Source organism: Melopsittacus undulatus, chromosome 7, assembly GCF_012275295.1.
Source record: "Melopsittacus undulatus isolate bMelUnd1 chromosome 7, bMelUnd1.mat.Z, whole genome shotgun sequence".
In the NCBI taxonomy this organism is placed as follows: domain Eukaryota; kingdom Metazoa; phylum Chordata; class Aves; order Psittaciformes; family Psittaculidae; genus Melopsittacus; species Melopsittacus undulatus.
In genome coordinates this window covers 59,257,806-59,280,834 of record NC_047533.1, presented here as the reverse complement: position 1 = coordinate 59,280,834, position 23,029 = coordinate 59,257,806, and the positions used below count along the sequence as shown (strand labels likewise).

General features: G+C 41.6%; 1 protein-coding gene across 3 annotated transcripts in view; it reads right to left on the bottom strand.

Annotated features, from left to right (window-relative positions):
- The window catches only part of ARHGAP24 (Rho GTPase activating protein 24), a 210,359-nt gene extending 188,960 nt beyond the window's left edge, over window positions 1-21,399 (bottom strand). For all 3 annotated transcript variants that reach the window (XM_031046816.2, XM_031046815.2, XM_031046814.2), the window contains exon 1: window positions 21,133-21,399. The gene's annotated coding sequence lies outside the window, so the exon portion shown is untranslated. The remainder of the gene's footprint in view (window positions 1-21,132) is intronic.
- Window positions 21,400-23,029: the final 1,630 nt, after the last annotated feature.

The following is a 23,029-nucleotide window of genomic DNA, read 5'->3' as shown; positions in this document are numbered from 1 at the left end:
CAGCAACAAATTCAGGATCTGGCTAATCTTTCACTGCAACTGAAACTGAGAAGATGAGATCCTTTTCAGCATCTGAGTGTTCAAAATCCTGCAGAGCCCATATTTTTCAAAAATTATTCTTGACTGCATTTTTGTCAATTTACCTCAGTTTATTTCTTCTGATCAAAACTGGCAAATGAACATTCCATTTGTAAATATTTTGCAACTAGCAAAGTATGTTCCCAGAAATTTACTAAGCAAGTGTTTAATTACTATTACTTTCATCCAGCTCAGTCACATGGCTTTTCCTGCACAAACACCCATATAGGTGATCCAAGCATAAAACTGACACAGCTGTGCAGCTGTGTTGAGCCTGGTTCAACAGTTGAGAAATAAAAAGGAGGTAAGGCAAAAGCAGTTACGATAAACTCCATTTGCTTCCTTCAAATGGCTGTGGAGAATCTAAAACCAGGCTCCATCTACTGTCCCTCCTCTTCCTAGAGACCTGTACACCATAAAGAAGAGGGTAAGAAAATGCTTCTGACCATATGAATTGGTCCATTTTTCTCAAGAAGAATAATGAGCTATGAATGCATGGTTTTGGTAACCAAAAGATATGTCTGTTGTATCAAAAGGGCATTTTGATTTGCTGGTCCTGTAACAATACTGACAATATCAATCACTGCCATGGGTAAAAATGGCACAGAGATACATATCAGAGTATTTTATGAAGTAATATTTGCTAAAAACCAATGCACAGAAGGAGAGATCATACGAAGTAATACAGTCATAACCTCTCTGTTTTACTTGGTTTTGCAACCCCAAAACATTTACCAACTATTCTGTAGACAGAGTCCAAAAAAGACTTTTAAGAGAAGCATCTAACTCTCCCAGTGACATTTGCTTCAGACTGCTAATTCAGCAAGATACAATCAACCAGAGTATGAGGATAGAAAAGGAACTGGAAATCACAACCTGACTATAACCTCTTCAATCCCAAAGCCATCACAAAGTGATGATGAGACCATCTACAAAGAAAACTATTTTTTTTCAGGGGGACAAGTTAAACTAGTGACCAACGTATCACTGACACTATATATCCAAGGTCTACAGCTATTGTGCTGAAACTATAAGAGAGAATTCAAAGTTTGATGAAAACATCACAGCCAGCTGTTTGCATCTAGAAAATAACGAAACCCTGGTAGGAAAAAAATGAGAGCGTTGTCAGATGGCAGCTCTTTCACACTATTAGTGGCAAGATTTATAGAGAATTTTAAATGAACAGCAATATAAACAAAGAAGTAGACATTTATCATGGTGATCGCTTTAAGTTGATAACTGGTAATAAATCTCTGTATGTGATTTACTGTCACATCCATGTACAAGCACAAGTATGCACAACAACTCCTGAGAAGATGAATAGTGTAATTTTAAGATTAAAAGTGCAATTATGTCCACATTCCTACCATACAGTACTGAACCTTAGATTTCACATTCTCAAGAACCCCTCATCTTTCTAAGTATTTTCTCATCTGAGACTTGAATCCGAGTCCTACTTTTTTCATCATTTCAGAAACATCCCAGTATCCTAAAGGTCAACACATGGTATATTATTTGTTAAATTAGAGACCAGTTTACAAAATGTTCTCAAAATCAAGCAATGCAGCATTTGAGTTAAAAAAATAATGCAAGTGATAAGATCCCATTAATGGTTACAATTATATGAATGAGTGTAAGTTGCTGGCCAGCCTTCTCCAATGAAATTTGAGTGTGGCAAAAACCCAGGAAATAGGAACCCAACAGTACAAAAAGGTGAAACACACACACATGTAACACTAGCTCTTCTATGGAGACAAGACATGACTTCAATTCAGAGCAGATGCTGAGGAGAACCTGGTCACATCCCTGTGTCACACTTGACATGGAGAGCTAAGCCACAGTTTATACTTTGAATTACTCAATTGTGAAGAACACTACGTGCAAGAAAAAGAAGAAAACTGACATGCCATCACCACAGTTGACAGACACATCTGGATATTATGAAAGCAAAATATTTTAAACAGGACTTGCAGTTCTCTTGTGCAAACATACATTAGATGTGCTAAGCACGTGGTAAGCTGCACAGCACATGATGGAATGAAAAAAAATCAAAATCAGTTTTAAGAGGAGCAGATTTCAATACAGTCTTCCAGAACAAAGATGCTGTACTATCTTTATTATGGTTTACTGGGGAAATTTACTTCATGTTCACGGCAAGGAAGGAAGGACATAAGCAGCTCTGGCAGCAGTCAGACTTTTCCTGAGAGACTGCTGAGCAATCTGGGTGCCCCAAAAGATTTCTCACATCTGGGACTTGGGGAGCATCCTGGCATAACACACCTCATAGTACAGACCTTTTTAAGAATCTACCATTCAAGCAGCCCTGCAACAAACCTTTCCCCAAGGAGATATTTAAAGTGTGAATCTAGAAAGCAAAACCTTAGCAAGCTGTCCTAGCATCCCTGGAAAAGAAGGCTTCGATGATAGTAGTAATTTGGAAGCAATGGAATGCTTTACAAATTTGGAACAATTTACAAAACTCAGACTTTGTCAACGCTATTCTAGCTTTTTTCTTCGTATCTTAAGGCAGTAAGGTTGTTGCTCTTGGACAGAAACCTGCCTTTAAGATTTGTAAGAATGATTTGATTCCTCATGGGAACTGCAAGAATTGCAGTTGATGGACTAAGAACAGAGGAAAGACTGCAAGTCTGGCCTACTTCTTGCAAGATTAACATTTGAAAAATACTATTTGCCTTCTCTGACAAAAACAGCCTGAAAGGAGCACAGTAAACATTGATTTCTTTCTTCATTACAGCTCCTTAACAGTGGTAATATATAACAAATTAGCTGCAAACTTGCTGTCCAATTCAATATTGAAAATAATACATCATAACAATGTTTGTTTACAGAGTTTGATTTTTCTCCACTGGAAACACAAAAACAACTTGGAAAACATTCAGGGCAGAGGAATGATGATGAGCATTTTGTTGGGACTGACACTGTGACAGCCAAGGAAAGAACACAAAACATTGCACAAATATTTGAAGGGTGCAAACACTAAGGAGAAAAACAACATACAGGGGAAGATGACAAACATGCAGCAAGAAAATATGTGGCTTGGGAAGTACATCAGCAATATCCACTAGCAGCAATATAAACCATCAAAGTTACCACAGCATGCTTAAGTAAGCAAACAGTCTCTTACTTAGACAACAAGAACAACCACCTTTCCACTGCCCAGCAAAAGCCCTTGGGTGTTCAGTGAGGTGTTCCTTCAGGTGCTCAGGCATGCAGGTACACCATTTGGCGCAAGTTCATTTTTTCCACATACAACATACAACACCTTCATCCAAATTTGTACTAGAAAAAAAGATGGTCTGAATAGTTTTCAAACATCTTTATCATCCTGGTGACTACCATTCCATAAACACAAACCTGTTCATGAGGACCCTATACATAAACAGAATATGTATATTCCTGAAGACATGTATTTTACAGTTTAGCCAAAAGATTTCTCTGTATGACTACTGTCACTTGTTTCAGATTTCCCACATTTTGAGCTTTGCACGATTTCACATCAAGCTCAAAATGTTAAGCGTGGTTCTGCATTTATGAAAATACAGCAGTTCAGGAAAACGCACCTTAGTATCCCTCACTGCTAATGTCCTCCATATGTGAAGAAATCATCCTATTGTTACAGCATTTTTGACTAAGACAGCATCTAACTTGTGCAGGTCAAAACCAAGGATTTAAGCATATGAACAAACCTGCAAATGCATGCTGGACAAAACAGCAGTAATGCCACGAACTACATGACTTTCCTTGCAGAAAGTTTTTCTCTTTCAAATTGTAGATTGACACAAACAACTGGAATAATCATAAAATGATGTTCTACATATTTCAACTTACTACTGGCTTTCTACTACATTTATCTGATTCTTAGTTTATTGGTATGTGCTGTATTTTTCTCAGCAACACTTTCTCTGCCCTTTTATTTGGTTTCAGGAGATACTGAACATGATATAAATGGAAGCTTTTGTTTGAGGAAAAATTACATCAGCTATCAAAAGCCCACACCAGATGCATCTTGAGGTCTTGAACCCGATCTCTCGCGCAATCAGAATGCCAAAACACTGTCAGCAGCACTTAGGATAACAACAACAGTACTGAGTCCAATAGTAATAGCTTTTTTTGAAAGAACGGTGTGTCAAACTCTATTGGTAAAATAGTACGGATTGTGGAGCTGCTGACACTAACTTCTACAGCAGGTTAACACACTGAACAATAGTTAAGTCCAAAAAGCACTGAAGGCACCTATCCATACTTAACTGTTCCCAGTTTTCTGCACAGCAGCTACTGCATTTTCTAAGCTCTCTGACAATCTTTAAGAACCTGTCTGCAGGCAAACATGGCAAACTACTAAACATGCTGCAGAGTACAGAGGATAAAAGATGCTCAGTGGAAATGACCCACCATTTCACTACATGCGAGGAACGTGTTCACCCTAAACTTGTCCATGAAATTCTCAGAGCCCCCTCCTATGTTAAACATGTACCACATACATTACCTGACCAAATGCACACAGTAATGAAGTATTATTCTTTCTGGTCCATTGTACACAGAGGCTCCAATTACAACTAGCTCTCAGGTATGTTACAAACACAAGACACCTGGAAGCTTGTCTTCTGTTGCTTCCAGAGGACTTTGTTGTTATTTGCCAGCCTTACATAGCTGCAACGGACCAGTCAAAATTTGGTTGTCAACAAGAATGATAAAATTTTGCTCTTATTATAGCATATATGTATTCAGCCATCTAAAAACCTTACAAGAGTTCATTGTACTGTGGTAACAACTGAAACTTTTTCGATTAACAGATTCTCACTTTAGCTGTGAAAATTAGCATAACTACGCAAAAACGTGTAAGTTATCCTGAAGACCTTGCTCTATTTAACTTTTTATTTCCCCACCCCAAATGCTCAAATTAATGCAGCATTTTTGTAAAATGTCACCTTGAACTAGTCAAAGTTTTCCCAGCCTCTACAGCAAGATAAAAACCAGTACTTTACTTGGCTGTTCTTGATGTTTGTGACCTATAACACAATATGGTTTCCTGACTGATGGAGAGAATTTTGCTTACAAGAAAACAACTTGCAAACTGTTCACATTTAACATTTCCTTTTCACAAATGCCATAGGAAGTTTAACAGCTGTTTATAAGTGCACATTCATGCTACCAAATCACATAAAACATGACTATTAACAAGCAGCAAAAACACTGAACTGGCAGCTTGGGTGAAGAGAAGCGCTGCAAAAGCTGGGAGAGGCATGGCAATTATTGATTCTCTGCCACAGAGGTTTTTTTCCCCAGCTCTGCAAAAGGCATCATTCCATTTAAATTTCTTATAATTATGGACAACAAGAATAACAATATTTAAAACAATCCAACATTTCAAGGGGGCAGGCTGAAGTGTCATGTTTTTCCTGTTCTCCTGGTTTTGGCTGGGATAGAATTATATTTCTTCCTAGTAGCTGGTGCAGTGATGTTTTAGCTTTAGTCTGAAAACAATGCTGATAACACACTGATGTTTCAGTTGTCATTCAGTAGCACTTACCCTGGTCAAGGTCTTTTCAGTTTCTCATGCTCTGCCAGTGAGGAGGGGCACAATAGGCTGGGAGTGAGCAGTAACAGGGCATATGACCCAAACTAACCAATGGATTATTTCACACCATAGAACATCATGTTCAGTACAGAAACTGCAGGGAGCTGATCATGAGGGGCCAATCACTGCTCAGGGACAGGCTTGGTATCAGTCAGCGGGTGGCGAGCAGTTGTGCTGCGCATCAAGAATCAATCACATACATTTGAAGTTCACCTTTTAACTGTTAAATGTTGCCGTGTCAAACAAAAAAAGTTATAATTCACTCAAAATGCCAAATTTAAGCCCAGATGCCATTAGCACTAACTAACAGCAATACATCCATTCTTTTAGAATCTCTAAGAAAAGTAGCTCTGATACAGCTACAAAATAAAAACACATGCAAGAAAAATACTGCCTCCTTGTTCATGAATTCTGTGTCTCAACACCAGTTTACCAATTCAATCCTGTCTTAAGTGTACAAATGTTAAGACCAAGGCTTTCTTCTCCATTTCCCAACTTCATTAGTATTATTCTTCCATCACTAAAGCAGCTACCATGAAATTTTTTTTTCAATCTTTGCATCTTCCTTGACTTTTTTACAAATTTCATGACCAGAACAATCAGCCATTCTAATGTCACAATGGAGCACCAAGGCCTTAATGAGATGCTACTTTATAGGAGCGTATTATTTGGTTTTCATTTCAAACATAATTTAAACCAACAGAACTGACAATTTTATTATACTATATGACATAGCACATATATATGAAACAGGCCCAGTAAATATCTCGTCACATAAAATAAACTGAAACAAACCCAAAACCAAACAAAACCACATCACCCCAGTCAAACAGCAATTTTACTGTGTACTCTTTTGTCCCAGGATGGCAAATGAGTATCCTCTGCCTCACCATCACCATCTTGAAACTCAGTGACCTTTTCATGTCAGCTTCATAAAAGCTAATGTATTTTCACATAAGCTTTCAGCTGAAACATCCAGTCTTTCTGCAGAGTTGTTTCAGCACCGCCACCACCAAAAATACAACAAGTTGCAGCTTAAAGAGCTCTGTAAAATTTTAAAAGGCTTGTTAAGGGGGAGAAATTACAGGATCATGTCATGATTTCCACACTACTTTACTTTTTCCTACCTTATTAGCTTCAAATATTCTGCAAATGATGGAGTAGGCAAAACACATAGTTTCTTTTTGTTCCACTTCCAATGAGTCTCAGAACAAACTATTTGCTCATATCAGTTTCCAAGCAATCTGTCTAGGCATCCAAGTTTATAAACTAGAAAAACCATTCAAGCCTCCTTGCTTTTAAACATACACAAACCAAGAAGCTTGTTTAATAGACCTTGACTCTGTGATTATTTCTTGATGTTGTTGACATGGAGCATGCCCACAGAAATTGTGGATACCCCCTTCCTGGAAGTGTTTAAGGCCAGGTTGGAGGGGACTTTGCGCAACTGGGCTAGTGGAAGGTATCCTTGCCCATGGCAGGGGGTTGGAACTGGATGATCCTTAAGGTCCCTTCCAAACCAAGCCATTGTGTTCTATATTTTTCAGTAGATCATCTTTTTGGTTTTGCAATAAGACTTCAACCCTTTCTTTGCTAATCATCTGCAGCAGATGCTAAAAAGCTGAGCTTCTGCATACTTCTGAACACACACACACACACACACACAAATCTACTTTTTCCAGGCCTCCAGCAACACACAGAGCTTGTTTCTGAGCTCAGATTTTCATCCTATTTTTTCAAGCACAGGCATTAACTTCACACAAAATTTAAGGAGTACCTTGCTACCACCAGCTCCACACTGTATTTTCCAAGTTAGCATCCACAGCTGTGCATGTATTCTTTCAGCTGTACTGTCGTATCACAGCCAACATTCACCACACACTAGCTGCAACTTCCAGTAATCTCCCAGTGCAGAGTGATTTTAGACATACTTGCTATTTGGTTTCCATGCTTTAGGCATTTCCCTAATGCTTTTGATTCTTCTCCAGGGCAACATCACCTCTTTACTGCTTGAAATCATAAAAGGGTGGATTTATTCCATGAAAGGGGAAAGATTTATTCAAAGACAAGAATAAATCTTATCTAGGGATATAAAACCTATTCCGTCTCTCTTACTTATTTTCAAAAGCAATGGGACAGGTAAATGCAAATGCCTATAGCTGTAGGCACTGCAAGTTACAATTTCTAAAGAGCAGAAATTCTATTCAGGTAGAATAGATGGGCAGAAGAGCAGTTAGTTCTGGAAATCCTGAACTACCTTAGTTGCTGGTATTAGTAAATATTCCTTCAGCAGAAAATTTGGTTAATGGTCCAGCTTTTAGTTTATGTAAGCATGCCATAACTGTAAAAATGGGCAGATAGGGACTCCTCCTCAATTAATATATGCTTCCTTTTTTATTGTCTTTCCATCCCAAACTCAGTATGTTAGAAAACTGAAAATGGAAAACAAACACTGTTTTTCAATATATAAATATGTAAAGAAGGTGTGCACCACATATATTAAAGATTAAGACTTGATAAAGTGCAGTAACATGCAAAGAGAAATCTTCCATGAGAAAGGTGCAGATTTAACAGGAAGTATCATGGCATTTTTTGAGTACTTCAAGACTACACTGAATAAGATGGGTACAAACCAGACCTCACATGAACCTTTGATCCTCAGACAGGAATGAAAGGAGCAGTAAGGCTACAAATGAGTAGGGTACATGACACTGTATTCACATTAGAGCTCTCTATTTAAGGTACATGACAGAGGAAAATGAACAGCTCACTGATCTGTCACACATACAGCAGTCCTTCATGTGGCACCTCCAAGATCCAGAAGAAAATGCTTTATGTCTTCTCCAAGAAGAAAGTACAAAAAGAAGAGGAATGCTCCTGCAGCTCAAAAATCAAACCACTGAGTGAAAAAATATTACTACCACTGCCATACTCTTGTTCTCCCCAAAAGCCATGTTGTATGGAGATTTGTCAGATATTTCAGGTCATTAGAAAACAAGTATGACCTACTTAGAGTATCTGCACATCTGAGTGGCATCACAGGCCCCAGACATTTAATTTTGCTTTAAATTACCCAGAAAAACCCACCAGCCTAAGATACTGCAGGTAATTATTTATAAGGGGAAGCTCAATGGCATGTGAAAGCTTTTTGTGAACTCCAAGGGAAAAAATACGCAAACATTTTCTCACTGGTCATTTGAGAAATAATTAGCTCCTCATGGCACATTTCCACATCTATCAATACATCCCAATCGCTTTGTCTACAAGTTAGCACTATCAGGCAATCAGTCTGCAAGTGAAATCATATCTATCCCTTTCATAACTACCTGTCCACAGCAACAGCTCAGTGATAACTGCCTGTCTTTTGCATCCTCAGAAAAGAAACTGAAATACCGCAAAAGCACGTCCGTCTGAAATCTCTCAGTAGCACTGCTTGGATCCCATTATTCCAGGTTTTGCCCTGTCACTGTAGTAGCATGACCTTTTCTTTAATGTTTTATTGACCTGGGTTCATTCAGCACCTGTTATAGTGGTACAGACTAGAAATTATTTCCTTTCCTGGGTATTTTCATCAGGTATTGTACAGTAATTTATCATTACTTACTGGGCACCTAAGTAAGGTGCAAAATACTTACTGCACAGTCCTATATAGACTAATAATAATTAATATGTCCTTTTGGCTAAGGTGCCATTTCCCAGTAGTCCCGATGAAAGTAAGAAATAGTAAAACTCACGTTTCATAGCCTTCCTGTTCATGCTGGGAGATGAAAATCTCCGAAGCAGTGTCTCAGGAGTGACACCATCAAATAACATGCAAACATCAGAAGGGAGCCTCAGCATTTAGGATTTTATTTCTAATGCTAGGAGAGGATCACCCCGATGCTGAACTCCTGTTCTGTACTTTTCCAGTTGCCAAGGAAAGGTATCAGGAGCTGTGTGAGACTGCATTGTACGGCAGTGCTGCACAATGGCTTAATCTCGTTATGTGATAAATAGTCTTGACACTGAATGTGCCATGTGGTACACACTCAACCGGCTGCTTTAGCCCTTTCCTGGCGTCAGCCAAGAGCACTGCAAGCTGTGTGAGCTCAGGCTGACAGCAGAAGTGCAAGAGGTACAGTTCAGCACATATTAAACAGGAGAGGACACAACAGTCAACTCCAAGATATTTGAATGCTGTGCATTAAAAAACATGCCAAGCTCCCCAGTTTACAGAGTCATCATCACAGCTGCCCCTGCTCCTTCCCAGAAGCCTCCCTCTCCCCTTACGCCTGGCAGAAGACAGCATGTGAAGGGAGTTATGTGGCTACTCCCATACAAAGACCCACAGACCACTGCAAAGGCAGAGACAACAACTATTTCTAAATGTGGTAAAGTCTACCAGTAACAGCTGACCAAATCAGGAGTCAAATCATCACGGCAAGTGACCAGAACTGTTTGTAACACTTATGATGAAACCTTGTAAATTCTTCAAAATCAGTCAAGCTATCAGAAATGAATTAACAGTTGGCTCATGCAGGACAGAATCATCACAGTGAAAATAATAAGGGTCCCACTGTGATGCAAGCATGTTGATTTGCTGTCAATTATGTTTTTGCCTTGCCACATCTCATAATACATGTAAAATATTCCTATGGTTAAGGACTAGACTATTATTTTACAACCGTACACACATGATAAACAGGCAGGACAGTAACGGACCACCAGAATCATTAAGCCCATCTTCTGAAGCCCCATGGGAGCCACCAACACAGTTACTTCCAGACAGTGAAAAAGCACCATCAAACCAACTAATTTAATATCCCCCAGCAGTTCCAGGAACTCCCTACTCTGTTAGAATTTCTTTTTTCATGCCAACATACTCATGGACATTCTATATCAATTTACTCCAGCATTATTACCCAAAATAGTTCTGCCCCCTCCCTGATGTTTACCCACCTGATTATGTGCTGAGGTTAAGGCTGCTCTCCCATTCTCACTACAATGCACAAAGCCAGGTCTCATTTTCTCTTAAGAAAGAGTACTGAAGCGTGATGGGTTACGTTCAGGCAGCAGACATCACACACATACCAGGTTACATGGAAAACTAAACAACCCAAAAGCTGATCAGATCTTTTGCTTACAGACAGATGCATATTGTTTTTCTTAAGTTTTCATTACTCAAAAAACACTACTTACAATGTGCCTTCTTGCAGGTACTTGCTCCTTGCTTAGTAGTGTCCTGGAGAGAAAAACTCAACCTAAGAAAGCCTGCTGGCATCAAGACAGATGTTTATACAAGTGTATATTTTTCTAACTATCATTTATTATATGCTTCTGGATGATGAAGTTAACTGACTCCAGTTTGATCCCTGCACTCTCCTAGGAACAGAAGGGGTTTCAGCATCATGCATAAGATGTTAGTAATGTTTTACATTCAAATTAATTTATTGGCTTTTGAAGAATTTTTACTTAAATTGCATTTAAAATGGCACCTTCAAGACTTCCCATTTCCACGCTATGGAACTGTACTTTCAACAGCAAGTAAACGCATCTCACAGCGGATGCTGAATGACATTTTGCAATACGTATGAACAAAATTAATCCCCAGTCTACAAACCAGCTATTGAGTGGGGGGAGGGAAGGCTTGCTGCTACGCTTTCATTTGTAAACTTCATTTTTAGCCACACTGCAGAACTCTTGTCAGAACCAGGTTTTTGACTGGGACTTTTCCTGCCCACTTCTAAACTCTGTACATTTTACATCGAAGTTACTGAGATCAAATCAATTTGGGTTCCTGCAGTGCCATTAAGATCCCCATCTGCTACAGTCAGATTATGACTTTCAGAACCCATTTGCAAAACTCACATTTTTAGGAAACCTCCATGTAGCAATACTGAATACAGAGCCTAGGCAGCTTTTGTGCTTGTAAACATGAAGTAAGACTTCACGGTCCTTTTTAAACTGTGAATCTACTATCTCCATCACTGTCTCCAAACTACAAGGCATTGCAATTTTTTGGTTTCTCCAGACAGGCCCTTTAATGTTTCTCTTTGTTGGATTACTTCTTCAGAGACATTTACAAAAGAGAAGAAAAAAAGAAACCTCTGTAGGAACAGCTGCACAAATACTGCAACTGCCAGAGATAAGATTTCTTTCTAGCATCCAGGACTACTTTTGTGTGTTGCAAGACCACTTAGCAGTGGATAATCACAGTTACTATCCATGCTTCTGACATGCAATTTTGATCTCAATCAAGGGTAGAGGTAAAAGCTCAACACAAGACCACTATTGATGATGGCTTGGCTTCGCGAGTGGAGATTTTGGGAAGGGCTTTAACCAGGCTTAATTCAAGCACGATGACCAAGGGCATGTGGGATATGCAAACCTGGCTGGAAAAGGGTGGTTTAGGGAATCGGGCAGTGTCTAACTAGGACTGTCATCTCCTGAGTAATCAGAGCTACCCATTGGCTGCATGCAATGGTTGGATCTGCTGCTACACATGCACCTTGTCACCTACCGATTCTATCGTCTCCTGTCCATACCGACAAGTGAGAGCAAGCCCTTCCAGCCTGCACAGGGATTTTTAGGTGAGGAAAAATGTACACAGAACTGGCCCCATCCATTACACCTGAGGTTTAACTGCCAGGGCCTAGCGAGATAGGACAGTGACAGCAAAGTCCGCAGGCCGTAGGTTTTATAAGAGCATCCTTCTCTTAGATGGAAGACCTGACAGGGCTAGACGAGCTACATCAGCTCGGGTCTGAAGATAGGAGTTTTCCTTCTCCTACGTTCTGAGCAAGACTGTAATTTCCTTTGTCAGTCTCCAGCAACCACAATCGGGAGCCCACCAAGGCGCTGGCAGCACTGTGGTATCGCTACGTCTAGGTGAGATTCTGACTTAAAGGCATTCAGTCATTAGCCCACAGATGGTAGCCTCGCACCAGTGGCTTCTCATATGGAGACACACAAACACACAGAGAAAACAACCAGAAACCCAAACCCTTGAAGGAAACATCTAGTGGTTCTGCCATATTTGCTTATTCAGCAAATGGGCTGCTTGCTCTGACTTCTTGTGGACAATCAAAATACCATAGTAGGTAACTCATAATTACAAGCAGATGTACAGCAGAGCTTCTTCCCTCATCATTATCTCAAATGTAACAACATTGAGATCCCGAATTACTCATCACACTTTCCAAGACAAATTAGTCAATGATATAATTAACTAGAGTCCCAAAAGTCTGTCTTCATCTCCTAGATACATGTGTGCATTCATACACTTGTCTCTCAACTGTAGCAATCTGTTATGCCCTAAAAGGAAGCATTCAGAATGAGCTCTAGCAGGGATCAGGATAGGAAAACTAAAGCCCCAACAGAACTCAATCTGGCCAGGGACATTAGGGGCACCATGAAAAGCTTCTACAGGCACATCGGAGATAAAAGGAAGGCAAGGGAAAATATAGTCCCCCCTCCAGAAGGAAATGGGAGACCTGGTTACCCAGGACATGGAGACAGCTCAATGACTATTTTTTGCCTCGGTCTTCACTGGCAAGAGCTCCAGCCACATTGCCCAAGTCACAGAAGGCAATGGCAGGGACTGGGAGAACAAAGAACTGCTTGCTGTAGATGACCATGCTCAAGAACACCTAAGAAACCTGAAAGTGCACAAGTCAATGGGACCTGATGAAATATATCCGCAGGTCCTGAGGGAGATGGTGCTTGAAGTAGCCAGGCAATTTTCCATCACATTTGAGAAGTTGTGTTTCTCCAGTCAAGTTCCTATCTCTGGAAAAGGGGGACTATAATCCCCATTTTTAAAGGGGCCAGCCTTTAAATGACTACAGGCCAGTCATTCTCACCTCCATGCCCAGCAAGACCATAGTGCAGATCCTCCTGGAAACTATGCTAAGGCACATGGACAGTAAGCAGGTGACTGGTGACAGCCAACATGGCTACATTAAGGGCAAACCATGCCTGACAAATTCGGTGGTCTTCTCCAACAGGGCTACAGCACTGGGATAAGGGAAAAGCAACTGATGTAATCTACCTGGACTTGTGCAAGGCATTTGACACTGTCCAGCACAACATCCTTGTCTCTAAGCTGAAGAACCATGGATTTGATGGATGGCCCCTCGGTGGATCAGGAGGAGAAGGACTTAGGGGTGTTGGCTGATGAAACTTGACATGAGCCTGCAGTGTGCGCTCACAGCCCAGAAACCAACTGTATGATGGGCTTCATGAAAAGGAGTATGACCAGCAGCTTGAGGGAGGTGATTCTCCCTCTCTGCTCTGCTATGACCCCACCTGCAGTCCTGTGTGGAGCTCTGCAGCACCCAAAACAAGACCTGGGGGAGTAAGAACCACAAAGATGATTAGAGGCTGGAGCACCCCTCCTATGTAAACAGGCGAAGAATTGGGCTTGTTCAGCCTGGAGAAGAGAAGGCTCTGGGGAGACCTTAGAGCAGCCTTCCAGTACCTAAAGGGAGTAATGCAAGAAATCGGGAGAGGGAATTTTTACAAGGGCATGTAATGACAGGATCATAGAATCATAGAATAATTAGGGCTGGAAAGGACCTTAAGATCACCAAGTTCCAGCCCCCTATTCCAGTCCCACTAAACCATGTCACCCAAGGCTCTGTCCAACCCAGCCTTGAACACCCCCAGGGATGGAGCATTCACAACTTCCTTGGGCAGCCCATTCCAGTGCCTCACCACCCTTACAGTAAAGAACTTCTTCCTTATATCCAATCTAAACTTCCCCTGTTTAAGTTTTAACCCATTACCCCTTGTCCTACCACTACCATCCCTAATGAATAGTCCCTCCCCAGCATCCCTATAGGCCCCCTATAGGGGATCGGAGCTGGATGAGCTTTAAGGTCCTCTCCACATCAAACCATTCTATCATTGTATGATTTTATGCCTCGAGCTATATACTGATAATTGCAATTCTTATTTCCCAGTCCAAGCCCAGGTAGGTTAATGTGATTAATAGATTAAAGGTCAATATGATTAGCACTCCACTACAGTAACAATCAAAGTAGCCAGTTCTAAATACACACAGACATGGTGGCAACAAGATCTTGGAGCTATCATAGAACATACAGCTCCTCAAGGTTTAGGGATTTACAGAAACTTTTTTTCCCAAAAAAAAATACCGAAAGAATTGGCAACCATTCTGGGCATGGGGCAGAGTAACCACATCTATCTCATCTACAGAGAAGGGTGTGAAATATAAGAAGTAAAGTTAATTGTCTGCATCCTCTGCATCATTTTTCTTTCTGAAGCAACTCAAGAGGAGCCTTTAGCATACTTTAAGTACCCTTGACTGTAGTGCTCTCCCATTTGCTAAACAGTCATTTATCACCCTAGGATTGTCAGAGCACAGTAGTACTTTAGCTACTTTTTCCACCTTTACATACCCAGCTTGACAGCCAGCACTGCAGTGAAAAACTCCTTAAGTTCTAATACACTTCAGGGGTTCTTTTCCACTTGAATTCATGCGATCCACTCTTGTGATGCATTTTCTAAATACTCATCCTGTAAGACTGTGCCCACACATCCCCACAGCACTACCTGGAAACATGGTTGTGAACTTTAAAAAAAAAATCAAAAGCACAAAGATCCATCACAACTTGCTTTGCAACACCAGCTCTTATGCTTACGTATGTCCACACACTTCCAACTGAAGGCAGCAAGCCTTCACACATTGCAGTGGTCTGCTGTGGTCATTCAGCTCCTTTCCATCAAGCCACAAACACAGAATCGGATGTTCCCTCTCCCCCTCCCTCGCATAAGTAACATCAAAACACAGGAGGGTCAAAACTGAATAAATGGATGCCTACAAGGAGCCCAGCATCCCATCTCCAATTGTGACTCAAGTAAACTCTCAGGGACAAGCAGAAAAACTAAGACAAGAACACAACAATACTTTCACATCCAGCTACCCCTTAAAACTGGGTTTTCCCTTAATTAACCACAGTATTTTCTAGCAAGTACCTGTGCATCTTAATTACACCTTATGTACATCTTGTGCACAGTACTACCTGCTTTCATTTGTTTTGAGCATGCCACCATCACTACTGGATACATCCTGGGATTTCTCTGTTGGAAATAAGGGAAGAATTGGCCTCTGCTCACTCTTTCCCAACCACCCATTTATGCAGTTTTCTCAGTCATCTCATCTGGCTGACAAGTTTCTTCCTGCTTCACTGTTTCTTGGACAAAAGCTGTGCTGTGTCCTTGACCATTCTTGCTGCTCTTTTTAAAAACTTTCCTAGCTTAAGCTGCAAACTACTAGCACTTTTGGGAAGCAAGAGACTCCCCTGGTCTCACTTCTGTCCTTCTCCATATTTTTCTTCTCACAACAGAGGATGTGGTAGCTGAGAAAGCTACAGAAAGAGCTAGAAAGGGAGCTTATGGAAAATCCAGGATGCTGCTGCTGGAGCCAAGGTCAGGTCATTTGAACAAGGATTAAGTGGAAGGCTACTTTCTCTACCAACTGAAGGAGCACTTTACCTCCTTGCAAAACAGAGAAGTAGCTCAAAATATGGAAATAGCCAACAGATTTTGGCCCAGAGCACACAAACACAGGAAAAAGCATGTTTGTTTCACCCGGTTAGTGACATCTAGAGGGATCTGACTGCCTCCAGGACACAGGCAAATTGCTGGAGTTTTGCATTTTACTTTTTATAACACTTCATGATTGTTCAATTTGGCAGGCCAAGAACACCAGTCCAGTCAAAATTTTAACTGCTTTAAAAGCAAAGGCAGATGTGGGAAAAGGACGGCAGGAATACCCCAGTTACTTCTTGGAAGTAATAGACAAGAAAAAAATATTTGCTAAAGAGCTATTAATCATAATTGCTATTACACAGAATTGCACAGAACTAAATATAGGAAAACTAAAGGTATGCCATGACAATAAACTATATAAACATTGCCAAAGGGTTCTACATGTTGCTCAAGTTTGTCTCATTGAGCCAGAGCATAAAAGCCCCTCCAAACTAATCAGTACAACAATAAACAACAGAAGTTTGACAAAGTTAAAAGCACTGAGCTCATGTGCTCTCTCCTTCAAAGGCCTCTGGCACAGCGGAGCATGACATTTTCATTAGCAAAGCCCAATGGAACAAGAGCTAAGCCAGGCAGACAAAATTAGTTCAAACAGTTAACAGATAAGTCAAAAACCATGACTGTAAACAAAAAGCAGCATCACACTGCAGGTGGTTTCTAGTCTCACGGGAACTATCTTACTTTGCAATTTAGCCAATGATTTGGAAGAAAAAAGGTAAGAAAAGAAAAAAGATAATGACTGAAAAAGAGTGCAAGTGACAAGTACCAAGGAAGCCGTTAATTACAAAGAGGAAAGGCGACTGACAGCCAGCCATCTGGTTCTTGATCAGCAGAAGTTATGAAGTTCTGACAGTACCTGAGAGCATCCTCCTGAAGGAAAACCCAAGGTCCCTGTTCAACACAACAGCCCCATCTCTAGCATCATCACAAGACAATTTAACAAGGGAAAAATAAAGTACACAGATCATTGTGTCTCTGGATTTCACAGGACTGACCCCTAAGTATTACTTCCAGTGCTAGTATCCAAACATCTAGAAGCATTTTGTAAAACTGGAAATCATTTTTAAAAGGCTGAAATAATTAAAGAACTGGAGAACATAATGAAGGAACTCCGTTTTCCGCTTTTACAAAGAGAAGGTAGAGGATAAGGTAGTAACTCTGAAGGAAGAAGAAATTTGGATAAAGAAGGCTACTAAAAGAACCAGAGCTAACAAAGGTGATAGGTAAAGACAATCAAATAAAACAAATTTGTAAAGCACATTATTTAAGACTGATGATACTTACTCATGTGATATACTGCAGAGCATTAAGAGCCTATCAAGTGACTTTCTGCTAGCAAAACAGGATATTTTTCAAAAATAAATGAACTAGCTTATAATGGCAGCTAATCAATGTCCCTTACCACTCATTTTGGATGCATAATCAATTCAATATGAAATAAATTCACAGCTTCACTCCAGTCCTTACCATTCACACTTTGATCACTGAAATGTAACTGGCAAAATGGTGAAGTAGGAGTGAATCAGGAAATGTACAAGAAGCTGAAGAATAGGAAGGATTTTCTCAGCATGCAGCCCCTCACACCAAGATCAGCCACCTACAGACTGGCTGCCACAGCTGGATTGTGGGGGTACCTATTGAAAGGAAAGACCACAGAACCATGAGGCTTGGGAGGCATCAACTCCCAACTGCTGGCTGTCCTTTTGAGGTTTGGAAACCACAGGGACCAAAGCAAGCTGCTTCCTAATGCCATCCAGCTGCTTCTGGGAGCTCACACACAGTGTCATAGAATGGTTTGGGTTTGAAGGAGCCTTAAAGATCATCTAGTTCCAACCCCTTTGTACAGGCAGGGACACCTTCCACTAGACCAGGTTGAATGGGGCTTTGAGCACTTCCAGGGATGGGGCAGAGTCATAGAATCATAGAATCATAGAATAGTTATGGCTGGAAAGGACCTCAAGATCATCAAGTTCCAACCCCCCTGCCATGGGCAGGGACACCTCACGCTAAACCATATCACCCAAGGCTTCATCCAACCTGGCAAGGTAGCCTCTCCTGCCTCCCACAGCACTGCTGCCACCGAAGCCTGTATGCCCTCCTTCCTGCTATAAGGCTGTGATTTCAGCTCTGCATATGAAGTCTTTATCTGTCTCAACAGAGGACTTGGGGATGCCTGCTACGCTGCTGAAGCTGAAGTACAGCCACATCTTTGAGATGTCTGGTATTTTCATACCCTTTTGAGTGCTATGTAGCTGAGCCAACTTTCTCCCTCAATTGAAAAAGGGCAACTTTATCAAGCTTTTCTAAATAAATGCAGGCAACAACTATAAAAAATAATTCTGTGACATACTTGCTTTTCAGCAAATAATAGAAACTGACACAGAACAAATTTTATTACTAGGACTTTTTGCAGTCCTACATATAGGAAGAGAATCTAAGCTGGAAATTTGGCCTCTACTGTCATTTTAATTTTCTATCCTCCCAAGACTGGTAGTAAAGTAACAAGTTCCATAAAAAGCTGTGTACTTCCTCATCAACCAACACTATTGGCAACTTGGCTTTCTGCAATGTTGAGGATTCCAGGTAAGATAAATCACAGGCAGTAAATGAAGAAAACCTGCACCAAATATTCTCTTTCAGCATTTTGCTTGGTTTAGAATGCCTAGAGAAGACAACCCTTTATTTTCCTTCCTGGCTAAGAGCTAACATACAGTTCACTCACTCACAGGACAGTTTATGATGCTAAAACCCTCCCAATATGATGAAGTGTGGCACCCTGTTCCTGGAGGTTATTAAAAAAAAAAAAAGAAAAGATTATGTCAAGCATTCCCTCTGCCCAATATAGATTAAGCCAGTAAGTAACAGCTCCAGGAATAAAGCGTACTTCCAAAGGCCTTCAGGTCACAATAAATACCAAATAGCTTACAGGGAAGAGAGCTAAAGGTAAAAGGATCCAAATCACTTCAACCTGCCCATCCTGAATTTCAACTCTTTTCTTATTTTTTTTTCTTTCACATGGTGTGTTGAAAAAAATCAGATATTGAACGAAGCAGCAAGAGAGGAAAAGGTCCTGAGAGATGTGCTATAGCTGTACATTGATCTCGCAGGGTCTCTTTCTATTCTAGTTACTTCTGCAGACATGGCCTTATCAAGAGTTCAAACTATTACTTGTCAGGCAATTTCCTTTCTTAATTTCTAGCTTTCTGAACTCCATCTTCAGAAAACTGAATCTAGCTACAGGACCACTGATAAAAGCGAACTTCATGCACTAACCTCCAAACACAGGAGAGGAACATCTTAAAGGAATACCCACAGCCTCCCTCTCATGTAAGTCTTGCCTTCCACACAATCACATTGTTAGATGAATTTCCTACACAGCTTTATATTTTTTACTTACTGTGGGACTTTTTTTTTGCTGTAGCTGGGGAAAGAAGCAGGGGGGGAGAGGGGCAGGCACAAAATACGTTCCAAACTATATCTGTCTTCAAGGCCAGGTTGGTTGAAGCCTTGTGTGGCATGTTTTAGTGTGAGGCGTGGAACTGGATGACCTTAAGGTCCTTTCCAACCCTAACTATTCTATGATTCTATCTAATTTCGTTAAACAATGACAGCCAAGTAAAGAACAAGAGAAGAAAAAAGCAGGTAGGAGACAGGACACCAATCAAAGAGGCAGATTTTATACACCATGCACAGAGAAACACAAGTTCTAAGCACATTTATTTTTAACACAAGTTATCAGTATAATATACTAGGAGAAGCCTTTTGCAATAACAAATCCTGCCACAATGTGAAATTTCACAGGACTGAAAACAACCACTTGACACTCAATCCTTTCTCCTACCTCTGCTTGTAACTCTGCATTCCTTCTCTTGAGTATAGGATGCAACTTACATGATTTTTAGTTAGGACAAGACACATTGCCCCTTGTTTTGATAAATCTCCCTCCCTTAATTCTTATCTCATGGGGAATCCTTTCCCCTTGAACATACAGAAGTTATTGTCATCTAGGTACAGAACTACTCTGCAACAGAAAAACTTAACTGTGTCTTAATACCTGCTGATCCAATACGACCCAACCTGCTGATCTTCCCAGCAACCATGCTACTTAACACAGACAGAATCCACATTATTAGGCAAATCCAGTGTTACGAAGTGACTGTGCCACACGGAATTAATCTGGGTTTTTATTTCTACCTACACAGAAGAGTACCCATCTAAAAAATTCAAAACAAACAAAAAAACTCCACTGCTGTTTATCTGCAGTCATGTGTTGGAAAAATGTTTGTAACATGATCAAACATGAATCACTTACTACTCTCCAATTTGCTGAAAGAAAACCCTGAAACTGACAATTCAGGTTACCGCTAAGAAAGATAAATATTCCATACAAGCCCAATGGAGGGGGGAAAAAAAAGAGAAGACTCCCTTATCTTAACAAGAAAGCCACTCAGTAGCTCTAGACACCAACTGAAGATTCCCTAACTCTTCTGTGATTACAGTCAAAATCCTTATGGTAAAGTCTGTCCCAGTGAGGACTGATCTCCACAAGCCTGCTGCAGATACTTGAGGGAGATTTTAAAACAACCATCACAAATCCAAAGAATTAACATGGAGATCGCAGAAAGCACAAAAGGCTTTTACTTATATTGAAGCCAACAAGTAGTCAGATGACACATACTCTGCTTGTATCCCTAACACCGACAAAGAGGAATCCTGTTACGAACTATGTAACACTGTTAAGGAATAACGGCACACAACACTTAAAGATGCCTACACACACACATGCCCGGCAGACAAGAACAGACCTAACACGCACAGACAGCTGCTGCCTCTGCTTCCTGGTCTGCAGCAATTATTTGTCCTGCAGTGACCACGGGGCAACCAGCATCGATGCCACCTACCGTGCGTTTAGCTGCCGTGCCGACCCGGTCCACGGGAGCTCCGAAACTGCCCCGGGCCAGGACTCCTACTGTCCACAAGCAGGCTCCATCTCCTCACCCATAAATGCGGTGGCTTCCCCAGACAAACTCGGAACCGGTGACAGCTTGTTTCAGCTTGACTGCACTCACAAGTTTCTCCTCCTTCCCTTCCTCTCCGCGGGCTGCCAGCGCCACGCCGGAGCTCCGCGCTCCCAACGCCCTCCCCCCAGAAATCCCCGGCGCCGCACGGCTCTCAGCCCAAGAAGTTGAGAAGAGTGTCCCTGTGTGCATGGATGTGTAAATACACACGGTGCGAGGAGCTGGAGCTGCCTCCCAGGGCCGGCCCTCAGCCGCAGCCCCGGTTTCGGGTTTCACAGGCAGCCGGCGGCGCTACTGCTGCGCTGCGGAGGAATCTGGCTCCGCTCCGCGCAGCTCCCCGCAGCTTGCAGACCCGCGGGTCGCTGTCCGCCGTGAGCCGCTCTCAGACCCGCACGCCCTTGTGGATACGGCACGGCCGGCGGAACGCGCGAGGGTTCCCCACCTTCAACTAGATCAGGCTGGCCAGACCCACATCCAACCCGGCTTTGGCTGTCTCCAGGGATGGCGCATCTGTCACTTCTGTGGGCAACCTGTGCCAGTGTTGTACCACCCTCACGGTAAAACGTTTCTTCCTCTCCAACAGGTCCATGTCTCCTGTACTGAGGACTACAGAGCTGGGCAACCTGGTCTAGTGGACGGTGTCCCTGCCCATGGCAGGGTATTGGAACCAGATGATCTTAAAGGTCCCTTCCAACCCAAACCATTCTATGATTCTATGAACTAAACACATTTTCAGTGGTCTTGACTCATCTACTTTTGACAGTCTGCATCTCTGCAACTTAGTACCAACAGCCTGTTTAAGGAGGACTAAGAATTTTACCTTGTGTAAACCTCATATAGGTTTCCATGGGACCTGTCCAGGGAAGACTCTCTGCCTTTTCCACAGGCCCAACTCTGACTCAAGCCACACGGCAGAAATCAGAATAGGAATGATGATGGAAACCACAGCTGTAATGTGGTTTCATGAACTGCCATTCCTTCTCTGAATGGCATGACTGTCGTCTGCTCCCCAATGACTCAGTGAGCGTGAGGCTGCACTTTTCCTTGTGCTCAGAGAGGGCAGTGAATGATGTGCAACTTCCGTCCTTCCTCCCACCACCTCAGCCCAGCACACCAGACTCCACAGTACTGGTTTTAGGTGGAAACACGACCTCTCTTGGAAAATCCCAATTGCTCTGTGTCCCTGATCTCTTCTTTCAGATCCCCATCAGGAGACAAAAAGCAGTTTCTAATACTATACTACAATAAGATCGTGAGAAAAAAATTTACTACTACTAATAGTTGAAACAGCACATTATACTTTCAAGCCCAAGCAGTTTCACATACTGCACACACTAACAGCAAAACCCAGCCCATTTTCAGCTTCTCACACCACATGTGGTGTTCCTGTAATGACTGGAGCTGGCAAATCTGTAGAATCTGGAAAAGCATTTTGTACAACCCAGAATCTCGGCCTCTGACAAGTGTCCAGCTTGGACAGACCTCGATATACTCCCACCAAACTTCCCTCCCATGACCCATTTCTCACAGTTCTGTGCCAATTCCAGCTCCACCCAGTGTGACAGCACTAAAGAATCCTGAGTACTACAAGAATTAGTTGCAGCCTTTTCAAAACAATCAGCTTTCCAACAAATTCCTCAGATCTATGAAGGTTTCCAATAGATGATGTCTGAAGAACATTTACGTACTGTAACATATGGCACATTACAGCTTGCAGCAGTGATAAAGGGATACCACTGCACTGGAGCAGCTTCTACTTTTAACAGAAAATATAATAGTA